The sequence below is a fragment of the Thalassophryne amazonica genome, chromosome 1 (genome assembly GCF_902500255.1).
Source record: "Thalassophryne amazonica chromosome 1, fThaAma1.1, whole genome shotgun sequence".
In the NCBI taxonomy this organism is placed as follows: domain Eukaryota; kingdom Metazoa; phylum Chordata; class Actinopteri; order Batrachoidiformes; family Batrachoididae; genus Thalassophryne; species Thalassophryne amazonica.
Window position 1 is genome coordinate 4,232,206 of NC_047103.1, and position 11,790 is coordinate 4,243,995.

The 11,790-nt window shown below is 41.0% G+C and overlaps 1 long non-coding RNA gene across 1 annotated transcript in view; it reads right to left on the minus strand.

Annotated features, from left to right (window-relative positions):
• The window catches only part of LOC117523650, a 25,008-nt gene extending 17,400 nt beyond the window's left edge, over positions 1-7,608 (minus strand). Inside the window, exons 1-2 of the long non-coding RNA XR_004564581.1 lie at positions 7,599-7,608; positions 5,079-5,085 (exon numbers count right to left, since the gene is read on the minus strand). This is a non-coding gene — a long non-coding RNA (uncharacterized LOC117523650). The remainder of the gene's footprint in view (positions 1-5,078; positions 5,086-7,598) is intronic.
• Positions 7,609-11,790: the final 4,182 nt, after the last annotated feature.

The window sequence follows — 11,790 nt, forward strand, 5'->3', positions numbered from 1 at the left end:
TCTCTCCTCTCTCCTCTCTTCTCTCCCTCTCTCTCTCCTCTCTCTTGTCCCTCTCTCTCTCCCTCTCTCTCCTCTCTCTCTTCTCCTCCTCCCTCCCCTCCTCCTCTGTTTTTTTCTCTCTTCCTGTTTCACTGATGGATTTTTCACTTCACAGATGATTAAGGAGCTCAAACGCAAATGACCCCTCAGAGGTCGTGACCTTTGTATTGGGACGTTTTAAGCGCTCAGGTGGAGTCATGCAGTTGGCTGTGGAGCTCTGCCCCTCACAAGCTCAGGCTCCTCCCTCACTCACCCAGTCAGGTTTCACATCTGTGGAAGGTCATAATTCATTCGTAATTCGTCATTCATTTGTTCATTCATTTGTTCATTCATTCATTCTCTCAGCTTATTCAAATTTAGGGTTATCAATAGCGGGGGGGACTTACTAATGAAGGGTCTTGAATAAGTTTATAATTTGTAATAAAGGCTGTTTTCTTCTTATCATGATCCTGGTCTTGACCTGACCTGGGTCCACTGACCCCAGCTGACTGTGACCCCCAAGTCTTTGGTTATGACATCATGGTTTGAGGAGGTGGGGTTTGGTGCTCTCACTGGTTCTTGGTTCTCTTTCTGCCTGGAATCAGTGATTTAAGTGACGTCTCTAAGAAAGCGGTGGGTGCAGTTAATACCCACACGCTCGCTAAGTGGCTTCCTGTTTGTGTTTCAACTCGTATCGACCGCGTGGACCAAACGCACAGCGCTCGCCGCTCTCCTCCTCTAATGAATGACTGAAGTGTGTGTGTGTGTGTGTGTGGGGGGGGAGGGGAAGCTGCCATTTGTGAGTTCTTATCTATCAATAATTTTTCACATTTTTCAGTGTGAAAAAATCTCTGAAATTTCACTGCAAAAAATGACGGTCATAAGAAGAAGTCTGACTTCCTGTCTGCTCAGTTTGGCAGCGTTCAGCGCTCAGACTGTGTGTTGACTGGATGAACCATCCGTGACCTCACCTTGAGTTTTTCTGAAGTCATTTTGAAGCCCAAATAGCTCTGCTCTGGGTGTCGCCGTCTTGGCAGTGCTAACTCCGCCTACATCCTGTCCAACCCATATATGGGTAAAGAGGTGGCATGTGGAAGACACCCTGAATAATCCATGTGGGAGGAATGAGGCCCAAAGACGCTCCATCTCGGAGTTAAACAACATAAAGCTAGCAGGCTAGCCTTGGCTCGAGTGTTTCATTAAAGTGTAATTTTGTGTTGTGGGCGGCGGTTTTCTTCACGGGTGTTTGGATGTGGGCATTAAAAACTCAGTAACCTTAGAGTGCTAGGCTTCATGTGGAGGAGAGCTAACACACTGCTAACAGGGCTAACATAAATAAAAAAAAACATGAACATTCAACTCCACAGAAATACTGACGCACAGACTTCATAGATGATTTGTTGGGACAATTAACCACACAGCAAGTCAAATAATCTCAGATGTTTGCAATAAAATGCTCAGAAAGAGCAGACACAGTTGGTATGCAACAACTAGCAGCTAGCTTAGCTTTGAACTAGGCTCAGCGACACCACCTGTCACTCAAAGTGACCACACCCCTAATTATTCATATGTTTATGGGTTAAAACATCAAACTGATACAACTGTTATTCAGAGAAAAGGAACGCTGGTGCAACACTGATATCTGTGTAATTCAATGATTTATTTAAAGGTGCATAATTAAAAGAAGGTTGAAAGTGGTATCTTGAAGCGTCTCAATGATGAAAAAATACTACCAGCCTCTACTTTCTAATCATACTTCTAGCATAAAAAATATGATTCATGAATTTATTGATATATCTCATAAAAAAGGGCAGGATTACAGAGAGAAAGAGCGAGACAAGGCTTTTCTTTTAAGTGACTAACCCTCATTTCCCATTATTCTACATTTTACCTGAAGCTCATAATGGACTTTCTGACCCCCCTGTTCATTGTTTGCAATCATATATCTGAGATACAACTGATGTTCTAAATTTAATCAACAATTGGAATTGTGAAAGTGATGGTTTTCTTCTGTCTTTAGACGCACATGTCATGTCTTTATACATGTAAAAAAAAAAAGAAGCCATGTCTTTTTTACCTTTCCAAACATCCCACTCCATCAGAATTCCTTGTAAATCTCTCCCAACTCAACCTTTATTTCTAAAGCACGTTTAAAATGACAGCAGTCGACCAAAGTGCTATACATAATTAAAAAATGAGCACCAAGTTACCCCAAATCATAAATAAATGAATTAAAAATAACAATAACATTACAACAGGCAATAAAACAGATAAAAGACAAAGTAAAATAAAGAGTAAAAACTAGTAGGAAATAATTTGATTTGATTTAATTCAATTTTGTCAAATTTAAAATGGCTGTCAAAAATCACCCCAAGGTTCCTCACACAGGAGTGAATGTTGGAACCCAGGAGACCCAGGACATCAGCAGAGCAGGCTGTGAAAGTTCTCCCCCCAAACAGGATAACCTCTGTCTTGGATTCATTAAGATTGAATAGGTTAGCACTCATCCAAGTTTTGACCTCACTCAAACAGTCCACTAATGGCTGCATTGGGTCACTGCCTAACAACCTTAGTGGCAGGTAAATTTGGACATCATCTGAAGATTCAAAAGATACCAAGAGGCAACATGTACAAATAGAAAAGAATAGAACCTAGAATGGAGCCTTGAGGGACTTCACCGCTCTCTCCAACACCTTGGATAAAAAGAGGATTTGAGATATAGGCCTAAATCATTTCTAGCCAGAATATTAAATCTGTGCCTAATATAAGACATAATCACTGAACATGTCAAATTTCATAAAGATATAATGACCTGATTTCAGATAATAAATACAAAAAAAATCTTATTGAGACTTCAGGAAACATCTCGTTTCACATAATTAACTAAAGGTGCTGGTTTGTTTGTTTTTTTCCCCTCATGATGATCAGCTGTTCTCTGAGTAAATATACTTTTCTTTGACACTGAAACTCAGCCAGTAAGGGGCGCCAGTCACGTACGTGTGGTTTTCTGTCACGATTCTGTTTGAATCCAGTGAAACAAAAATGGTACTTTAACATTTTAAACAAAGCAAAATTTCTGTTAAAAGTCGTGCGTAACGAGCAATGAGCAGACAGGAAACACCAAACAGGATGTGAACGAATCACCGGCCTGAATTATTCACCATGAAAGCGTTACACCGGTGCAGCACTGACGCTCGGAGCAGCTCATCGTGTCACGCCAGGGTCAAGTGGATGTGAGGGCAAGGAATTCTGGGTAGGGATACATTCTGTCTCCCACACCAATACTGAGGTGAAATGCTCCTGATGCTTTTGAATTGGAACCATCATGAACCCGCTTCAGGAGTCATTTCAGTTACAGAAACGTGTATCAGAGGTCTGTTGAAGGACGTCTGAAGCTCCTCCTGTTTGATGACTCATTGAGGACGTTGTCACCATCATGGCGTTTGTTTTGCTGAAGTTTGTAGTTTGGTTGTTTTACGTTTTTCTCGAGAAACATTTTAGTTTGTTCAGTGCTTCTGTCAGCAGTTCAGGCTTCAGATCACCAGTCAAATAATTTCAACAGTACAGCAATTAAAGCGTCAGATTTCAAAGGCAGGAGCCACACCCTTCACTAGACCTCTGTGACATCATAAAGCAGGTTCCTGCTGGAAATCATAAAAGGAAACATTTGCTTTTTTAGAAATTAATTCAATACTTTGTGAAACATTTTGTCCTCAGACAGGTGCAGGTGTCGCTGAAGCTTCCTGATGTACCACAAAATAAACCATTTATTGATGACATGATTAATCACATTTTAAAAAAGAAAAAAATGTCCCTCGGCTTTGGTGAAATTTGATCCCGTGGGTTTGTGTCATTGGCTGATCACTCACCATCTTGCTGATGGTGATTTTTGAAGTGTGGAGGATCCAGACGTCTGTGTCTTGCATTTTGTTCACAATCACATGTGGTTCTTCTGATTCATGTGGTGCGTGTGAGGGGGGGAGGGGCTGAGTCATCTGGTCTCCCGGTGCTCCAGCAGATGGCCGGTAGGCGAGAAACACACTGTCGAAATCCAACATTCAGAACCACAAAGAGGCGCTGAGACCATGGCAAGCAAACAACCAACGTACGGCTAAAACAACAAGAAAACAAAAAGAATAAAGACAGAAAACTGATGAAAACAGAGGAAATATTTGAAATCTGGCTCTGTTCAATAACTCGTCCTCTGAAGGATTCTTCCGGACTTTTTATCCGTTAGGACATAAAAAAAATCAGGTCTCTTTATACAAATTTAAATTTTTTAAAGTTAAAAACAGTAGATTACATACAAACAAATAAATCATTACTTTTACAGCAGAGGCTTTAGAACAGAGATGCATACAAGAACATTTATTTCTTTAGAGTTCAACCAAATCGATGGGTTTGATACGGTGCAGTGAAGGTGTGCACAAAGAAGACAAGTGACGGAAGCCACCAAGACACCTATGGCATCTCTGAGATTGGAGAAACTTTTGTCTGTTGATTCTGTAGTCAAAGATTCATGTCAAGACTATTAACCCTCTGGAGTCACCTAACGCGTCTCCGCATAAAAGTCACATGACCAAATTAAGCGGTCCTCCCATCAAATTTACCAGACTCAGTGCATTGTGAAAGTGCGCACTTCAAGCTCTATACTAGTTTTTTTAAATTCTGATAATGGGCCTGCTATAACGTGAATTATGATTATTTCTGCAATTTTTTTTTTCTGTGAACATTATGGTCATATTTGGTGCATCTATTTGCAGAAAGCCGTAGCAGTCTCATTTCCTTATTCATCTCCATCTCTGGCCAGGAGAAAGAGGAAAAAAACATGATTTCACCCTTTATCATTGGTGGAAATGCAAGACCTAAGCCAATCAGGATAATCAACCCACATGGGATGTTCTCTGAGGACTTTCTGGACCACCAAAGGCAGACAAAACTAATGATGCCTCCAGCTGGACAGAAGCAGCAATGAACAAGTGTGAGGTCATTCCAAAATTATACGTCCAAAACAAGTCAGAGAAGTCTTGTTGGACAGGAATTGTTTTTCTGAGTGTCACAGATATACTTTGTGTGGCATTTTATTGCATTTGCATAGTTCTAATAAAAACACCCCTGAAGCATTTCTTGCATTTTAATATAAATAGTTGTAAAGAACTTTTTTGCTACATTTCTTCATGATTTTCAAATTTACAATTTATATTTGCATTCTAAGTTTAAAATGGTTTATTAAACGTGTTTGTTTTCACAGTAAAAAAAAAAAAAAGAAGAAAGAAACTTTTCCTATTTGGATTTTAAGTTTTTTGTGAATTTAGGTTCACTGTGTTAAAATAATATGTCAGAATGAAAAAAAAAAGTAAAGTCACACAGATGAGGTTGTGCTGAAAAAAATGAAACCAAAAAAGGCAAAATAAATAGTTTTTTATGGTTAAAAAAAACACCCAGTTATACCCTGGAATCCAGAGGGTTAAAGACAATACACCAAGTCCTAGGCAAATGAAAGAGATGACGTTTTGGAGTTGGTTTTGTTGTGCCACTCGACTGTAACCTCTGACCATCGAGGCACCGGACAAAACTCAAACCATTTCTAAAAACACAACAAAAAAATAAATGTAAATAAGTAAATAAATGAAAAGCCAGTGGTACACTGACAAGTACATTTGGTCTTTTTGCTCTATTCGGTTTTTACCACTGGGTGGATTCAACTCACATTCCATATATACAGTTGTAAGCAAACGTTTGGGCACCCCTGATGATTTCCATGATTTTCCTTTATAAATCATTGGTTATATGGATCAGCATTTTCAGTTAAATATATCATATAGCAGACAAACACACTGATATTTGAGAAGTGAAATGAAGTTTATAGGATTTACTGAAAGTGTGCAATAATTCTTCAAACAAAATTAGGCAGGTGCATAAATTTGGGCACCCCAACAGAAAAAATACATCAATATTTAGTAGATCCTCCTTTTGCAGAAATAACAGCCTCTGAACGCTTCCTATAGCTTCCAATGAGAGTCTGGATTCTGTTTGAAGGTATTTTGGAGCATTCTTCTTTACAAAATATCTCAGGTTTGTTGGTTTCCGAGCATGGACAACCCGCTTAAAATCACACCACAGATTTTCAATAATATTCAGGTCTGGGGACTGAGGTGGCCATTTCAGAACATTGTACTTGTTCCTCTGCATGAATGTCTTAATAGATTTTGAGCAGTGTTTAGGGTCATTGTCTTGTTGAAAGATCCAGCCCCGGTGCAACTTCAACTTTGTCACTGACTCATGAACATTGTTCTCAAGAATCTGCTGATATTGACTGGAATCCATTTGACCCTCAACTTCAAGCACCCACAGCATGATGGAACCACCTCCAAATTTTACTGTAGGTAGCAAGTGTTTTTCTTGGAATGCTGTGTTCTTTTTCAGCCATGCATACCGCCCCTTGTTATGTCCACATAGCTCAATTTTAGTTTCATCAGTCCACAGCACCTTATTCTAAAATGAAGCTGGCTTGCCCATATGTGTTTTAGCATACCTCAAGTGACTTTGTTTGTGGCGTGTACGCACAAAAGGCTTTGTCTGTGTTACAGCATCATACAGCATCTCTTTGTGCAAAGTGTGCTGTATAGTTGAACGATGCACAGAGACACTATTTGCAGCAAGATCATGTTGTAGGTCTTTGGAGCAGGTCTGTGGGTTGACTATGACTGTTCTCACCAGCCTTCGCTTCAGCTTAGCTGAGATTTTTCTTGGCCTGCCACTTCAGGCCTTAACTAATACTGTGCCTGTGGTCTTCCATTTCCTCACTGTGTTCCTCACAGTGGAAATTGACAGCTGAAATCTCTGAGATAGCTTTTTGTGTCCTTCCCCTAAACCATGATGTTGAATAATCTTTGTTTTCAGGTCATTTGAGAGTTGTTTAGAGGCTCCCATGTTGCCACTCATTAGAAGAGATACATAGAGGGGAAACATTTGCAAATGGCCACCTTAAATACCCTTTCTCATGACTGGATTCACCTGTGTAAGGAGGTCAAGAGCCAATGAGCTTACCAAACCAATTTTGTGTTCCAGTAATTAGTGCTAAATATATTTAAATCAATAAAATGACAAGGGTGCCCAAATTTATGCACCTGCCCAATTTTGTTTAAATAATTATTGCACACTTTCTGTAAAAACTAGAAACTTCATTTAACTTCTCAAACATCAGTGTGTTTGTCTGCTATATGATATATTTAACTGAAATTTCTGATCCAGACAACCAATGATTTATAAAGGAAAATCATGAAAATTATCAGGGGTGCCCAAACCTTTACATATAACTGTAAATCCTTTATCCTTCATATATAAACAAACATATAAACAAGTTGTGTTATGAGTTTTTTGCGGTGGATTTTTGGGGGTATGTGACTGAATGTGGTGTATTTGTGGCATTCAAGTCTTGCTATACACGAAGGCTGTGATTTGTTACTTTTACATTGTGCCTCCTTCCTCTCCTGTCATATTTTAAAAGTTTTTTGCAGACAGTCCACACGCTGATTACATTTTGATCATGAATCAAATACATTTGGCAGAAAGTCTACAAATCTTAATAAGCAGCAATTCATGGAACAAATTCTCTGAGCGGAGCAGGGTGCTCCGTCCAGAGCCAAAGCGCAGCACAGCACACTGGGAGGAGAGTGCCTGTACCCAGGGACAACACAGGGGACACCCTAAACAGTCGCTGAGTGATGTCCATTACTCTTTCTTCAGCTTTTTTTCTCTTAATATTGTAGTTACAACTGGCAGACTGTGTGTTTTGTTTTTTCATGATGGCCCAGAACCAAATCAGACAAACTTTGCAAGTATTTTACCTGAACACAAACACCAATAAATCAAGTTCCTAAAATATCAGCAAAGAAATAAAAATAAATTAACATGTTATAAGGTTTAACATAAGGCGATTACAAAATTACATCCTCGTGATCAGGACTCTTCAACACAGAGCCCTACAGGTGCCCACAACTACAGAAGGAAGGGCTAAAGAACAACATGTCTGGAAAGCCCTCACAGTATGTGGGTACCCACGATGGTCCCTGGATAAAGTGCAGAAGTCCCAGAGAACAAAGAGACCAGGCAGACAGGAGACAGAGCCAAGAAGAAGAGTGTCTCTTCCTTATTTAGCAGGAGTAGGGGAAAACTACAACCTGTTAACACCTTGAGACAGAAATTAGTTCACCCTAAGGACAGGATCCCTAGTTACAAACAGAGCAATGTAGTGTATTCTATCAGATGTCAGGAAAACTGTAGCGAACACTACATAGGTGAGACAGCAACCGTTACACAAAAGGCTATACCAGCACCGCAGAGAGGGCGGCAGTGGACCTCAGTCTGCAGTTCATCTCCACCTTAAAGACACTAACCACACATTTGAGGACAAGGAAGTTAAAATCTTAGCCAGAGAGAAGAAATGGTTTGAGAGAGGAGTGAAGGAGGCATTCTATGTGAAACAGTTGAAACCCAGCCTTAACCGGGGAGGGGTTTACAATGGGGTACTCAGGTCTAAGCAGTTTCAGTCTTTTGCTCATGATAATGAGTCATTCACATCATCAGGAGAGCCATCAGGAGAGGCGTCAGTCCCATCGTTAGGAGGGACAGCTACCCTGTCATTAGGAGGGTGCTAACTAGAGCACAATAGGTGCTAATTAGAGCAGTTGTTAGTCACTAGCCTATAGCAGTCTGCCTCTCGGTAGGAGGGGTCTGGTTAGGTTTAAAACTTCAGCTTTTGCTGGCTTGTTATTCTTCATTACAAGAGTCAAGACAGAAGTCAGACTACCAGAGCAAGAATTTTAGCTGAGAAAGCTTCTGTGATTTGAAGCGAAAGTCCAGTCGAAGATTCAAGCTTCTCTACTATGGAAAACACCTGGACAACGGAGAGCCTTCACAGATACATCCTCGTTGGCATCGCAACCTGTTTGGTGTTGTCCTCATCATTGTAGTCCATTTGAGATTGTTGCTGTTGTGTTCCCTTTGGGGTGGTCCTCTGCATTGTGTTCCTTTTGGGATCGTCATCGGCGTTGTGTTCTTTTTGGGGTTGTGTTCGCCATCGTGTTCCCTTTCGGATGGTCATCTGTGTTTTTTTCCCTTTAATGCGTTTGGTGTTGTCTTCATCATTGTGATCCATTTGTGATTGTCATCATAAATTTTTTTTTTAATGTGTGTGGTTTACAGATGTTGCTGCACAGCTGACCGATCACTGTGTGAGACCTGCAGCTGGCACAGTGTGGCAGTCAGAAGGTTGCAAATATTACTGGGTGCCTCTCTTCCTGTTTCATAAAAGAGACTTTGGGTCATTTTTGGCATATATGAAACGTCCACTCTGCCTGGTGACGGGCGCACAGAGGTCACAGTTAAACATTTCTTTGGATCATGAGTCCATATGGTTAAAGCCAGAGTGACCTCTGACCTCAGCAGTGTCCCCGCCTTGATTGCCACAGACTTTGGTGGATTTTCAGAGCCGGGCCGAGGCTAAGTACTGCGGAGTGGAGCTGACTAATTGCTGCAGATGTATTAATAGACCACAGTGCGCTGTTCTCTCCTGAGAAAAAAAGGCCAAACAAACAAACCGAGACGGCGCCGCTCCGAGCTCCGCTACGCTCCCTGATAGGCCGCCGCTCGTTTGCATATTTGCCACCCACATCTGTTTGATTTTGTTTTGCGTCTTATTTGTGCTTCATTTTTGCTCGACTTTCAAAGGCAACAATAAAACCTTATTGTTTTTCTCCAGCGTGCAGGTTCATACTCCAACTGACGATTACTTTCATTGTCAATCTGTCAGCTGTTTTCACGGAATCTTTAAAGGATTCTTCATCTTCATGATGCTGCCGTGAGTCTGTGGCCTGATTGGCTGCCTTGTTAGCCGTCACTGAGATCGGTGCTGAAAAACACAGATGAAAACTTTGGATAATGTTGGCACATATTTCTGCTTATTGATGGCAACCTTCAGCAGGTTAAAGCCGCTCTTCCTGTCCTCTGGTTTTCCTCTCGTCCTCCATCTGACCGTCCATCCTCATTAGGAAAGATCTAAGTGGTGAGATTAACCAAAGGAGAGCGCCTCCAGTTTTCCAAACGCACATCTCAGCGTCTTCAGAGAATACTAATTGATTTCAGCTTTCTACGAGTGGTGAGGGAGGAATGAAGAGAGGAGGAGGAAGGAAAGAGAGTTGAGAGGAAGGAAGGAAAGAGAGGAGGAGGAAGGAATGAAGAGAGTGAAGGAGGAGGGAAGAGAGCGGATGGAGGGGAGGAGAGGAGTTTGAGGAATCAGACTTGGGTTTTTTCCTCTGCTGTGCTTTTCTATTAAAGGATGACAGGGAGGAGAAGAAGGATGATGAAAGAAAAAAACAGGAGTCACAAGTGTCATTCTAAACAGCTGTACAGTGGAAATGTAAAAAACCCCCTAAAATATCCTTATTTTAAATCCCAGTAAACATCTTCTTGTTTCTTGTTTGACAGTTAAACCTTTTAAATCACTTCTTGTTCGTAATCTTCTGCAGCGCTGTAGCTGCTGGTTTTTATAAACCTCCTTTTTGTGTTTCGTTTCACGACGTCGATTCTGTTGAGATAAAAATAGAAGAAAAAATGGAAATATGAAAAACGAGAGGGAGGGCTTCCCTCGTTCTCCTCCTCCTCCTGTCTCCCCAAAGGGGTTTTACACGTTTAGATTTCCTGCTTTCTGCTCGTTTATGAAGGCATCACGAGGCTTTCAGGGACACTGGCAGCAGCTGGAGTTTCCTCTCTATCGATCTTTCGACTTTTCTCTTTCTTGTCTCGCTCTCTTGAATGAAAGCTGACACTCCTCTTTCCAGCCACTCCGTCTCCACTCCTCCCTGTCCTCTCTCTGTCTCCCTCTCTCCTTTTTTCTCTCTTTCTCTGTCTGTCCTCATTCTCTGTCTCTCTTCTTCTCTCTGTCTTTCAATTTTTCAATTTCAGTTTATTGACATGGAAACATACTGTCTAAAGTAAGTGTTACATAGAACAAAAAATAAGTAGATGTACATACAGTTAATATTCTACAGTAAATAAATGTGTAAACAGGAGATGTGGGATTGAAATAACAGTAAAAATTGTACTTTCTGTGTAAGAATATTCTGTCCTTTAAACTGTGTTATATGATACGTAGATAAAGTGACGTGTCAGTTTAATGTCCTGTTTTGGGTTTACGGTGGTTTGTGCCCGTTGTTCCTTCTTTTCGTGTCTCAAACCTTGCTGCTGTGTTTGTTGTCCTTCAGCCAACAGATAGTGAAGTTTGTCGATGTTGCTCTCAGAGTCTGTTTGTGTGTTTGTGATCTGTCTCTCTGTTCGTGTCTCTTTGGTGCAGCGGGCAGGTGGTCAAGAAGTGCAGCTCGCTCTCCACCTGGTGTTGTGAGCAGTGGGTCTGTAACAGTCTGTCTTCTCTGGGAAGCCAGGTCTGTCTGTGGCGACCTTTCTCCACGGCCAGGCTGTGCTCACTGAGTCTGTACAGTGGGTCCCTGATTGTGCAAGTTCTCCTATTTAGAAACATTAGAGAGGTCTGTAATTTTCAATAGGTCCACTTCAACTGCGAGAGACAAAATGAGCATGGAGGAATGGGCCAAAATACTAGCTACAGTGTGTGCAAACCTGGTGAAGACTTACAGGAAACATCTGACCTCTGTCATTGCCAACAAAGATTATATTACAAAGTATTGAACTTTTGTTATTGACCAAATACTTATTTTCCACCACAATTTACAAATAAATTCTTTAAAAATCCTACAA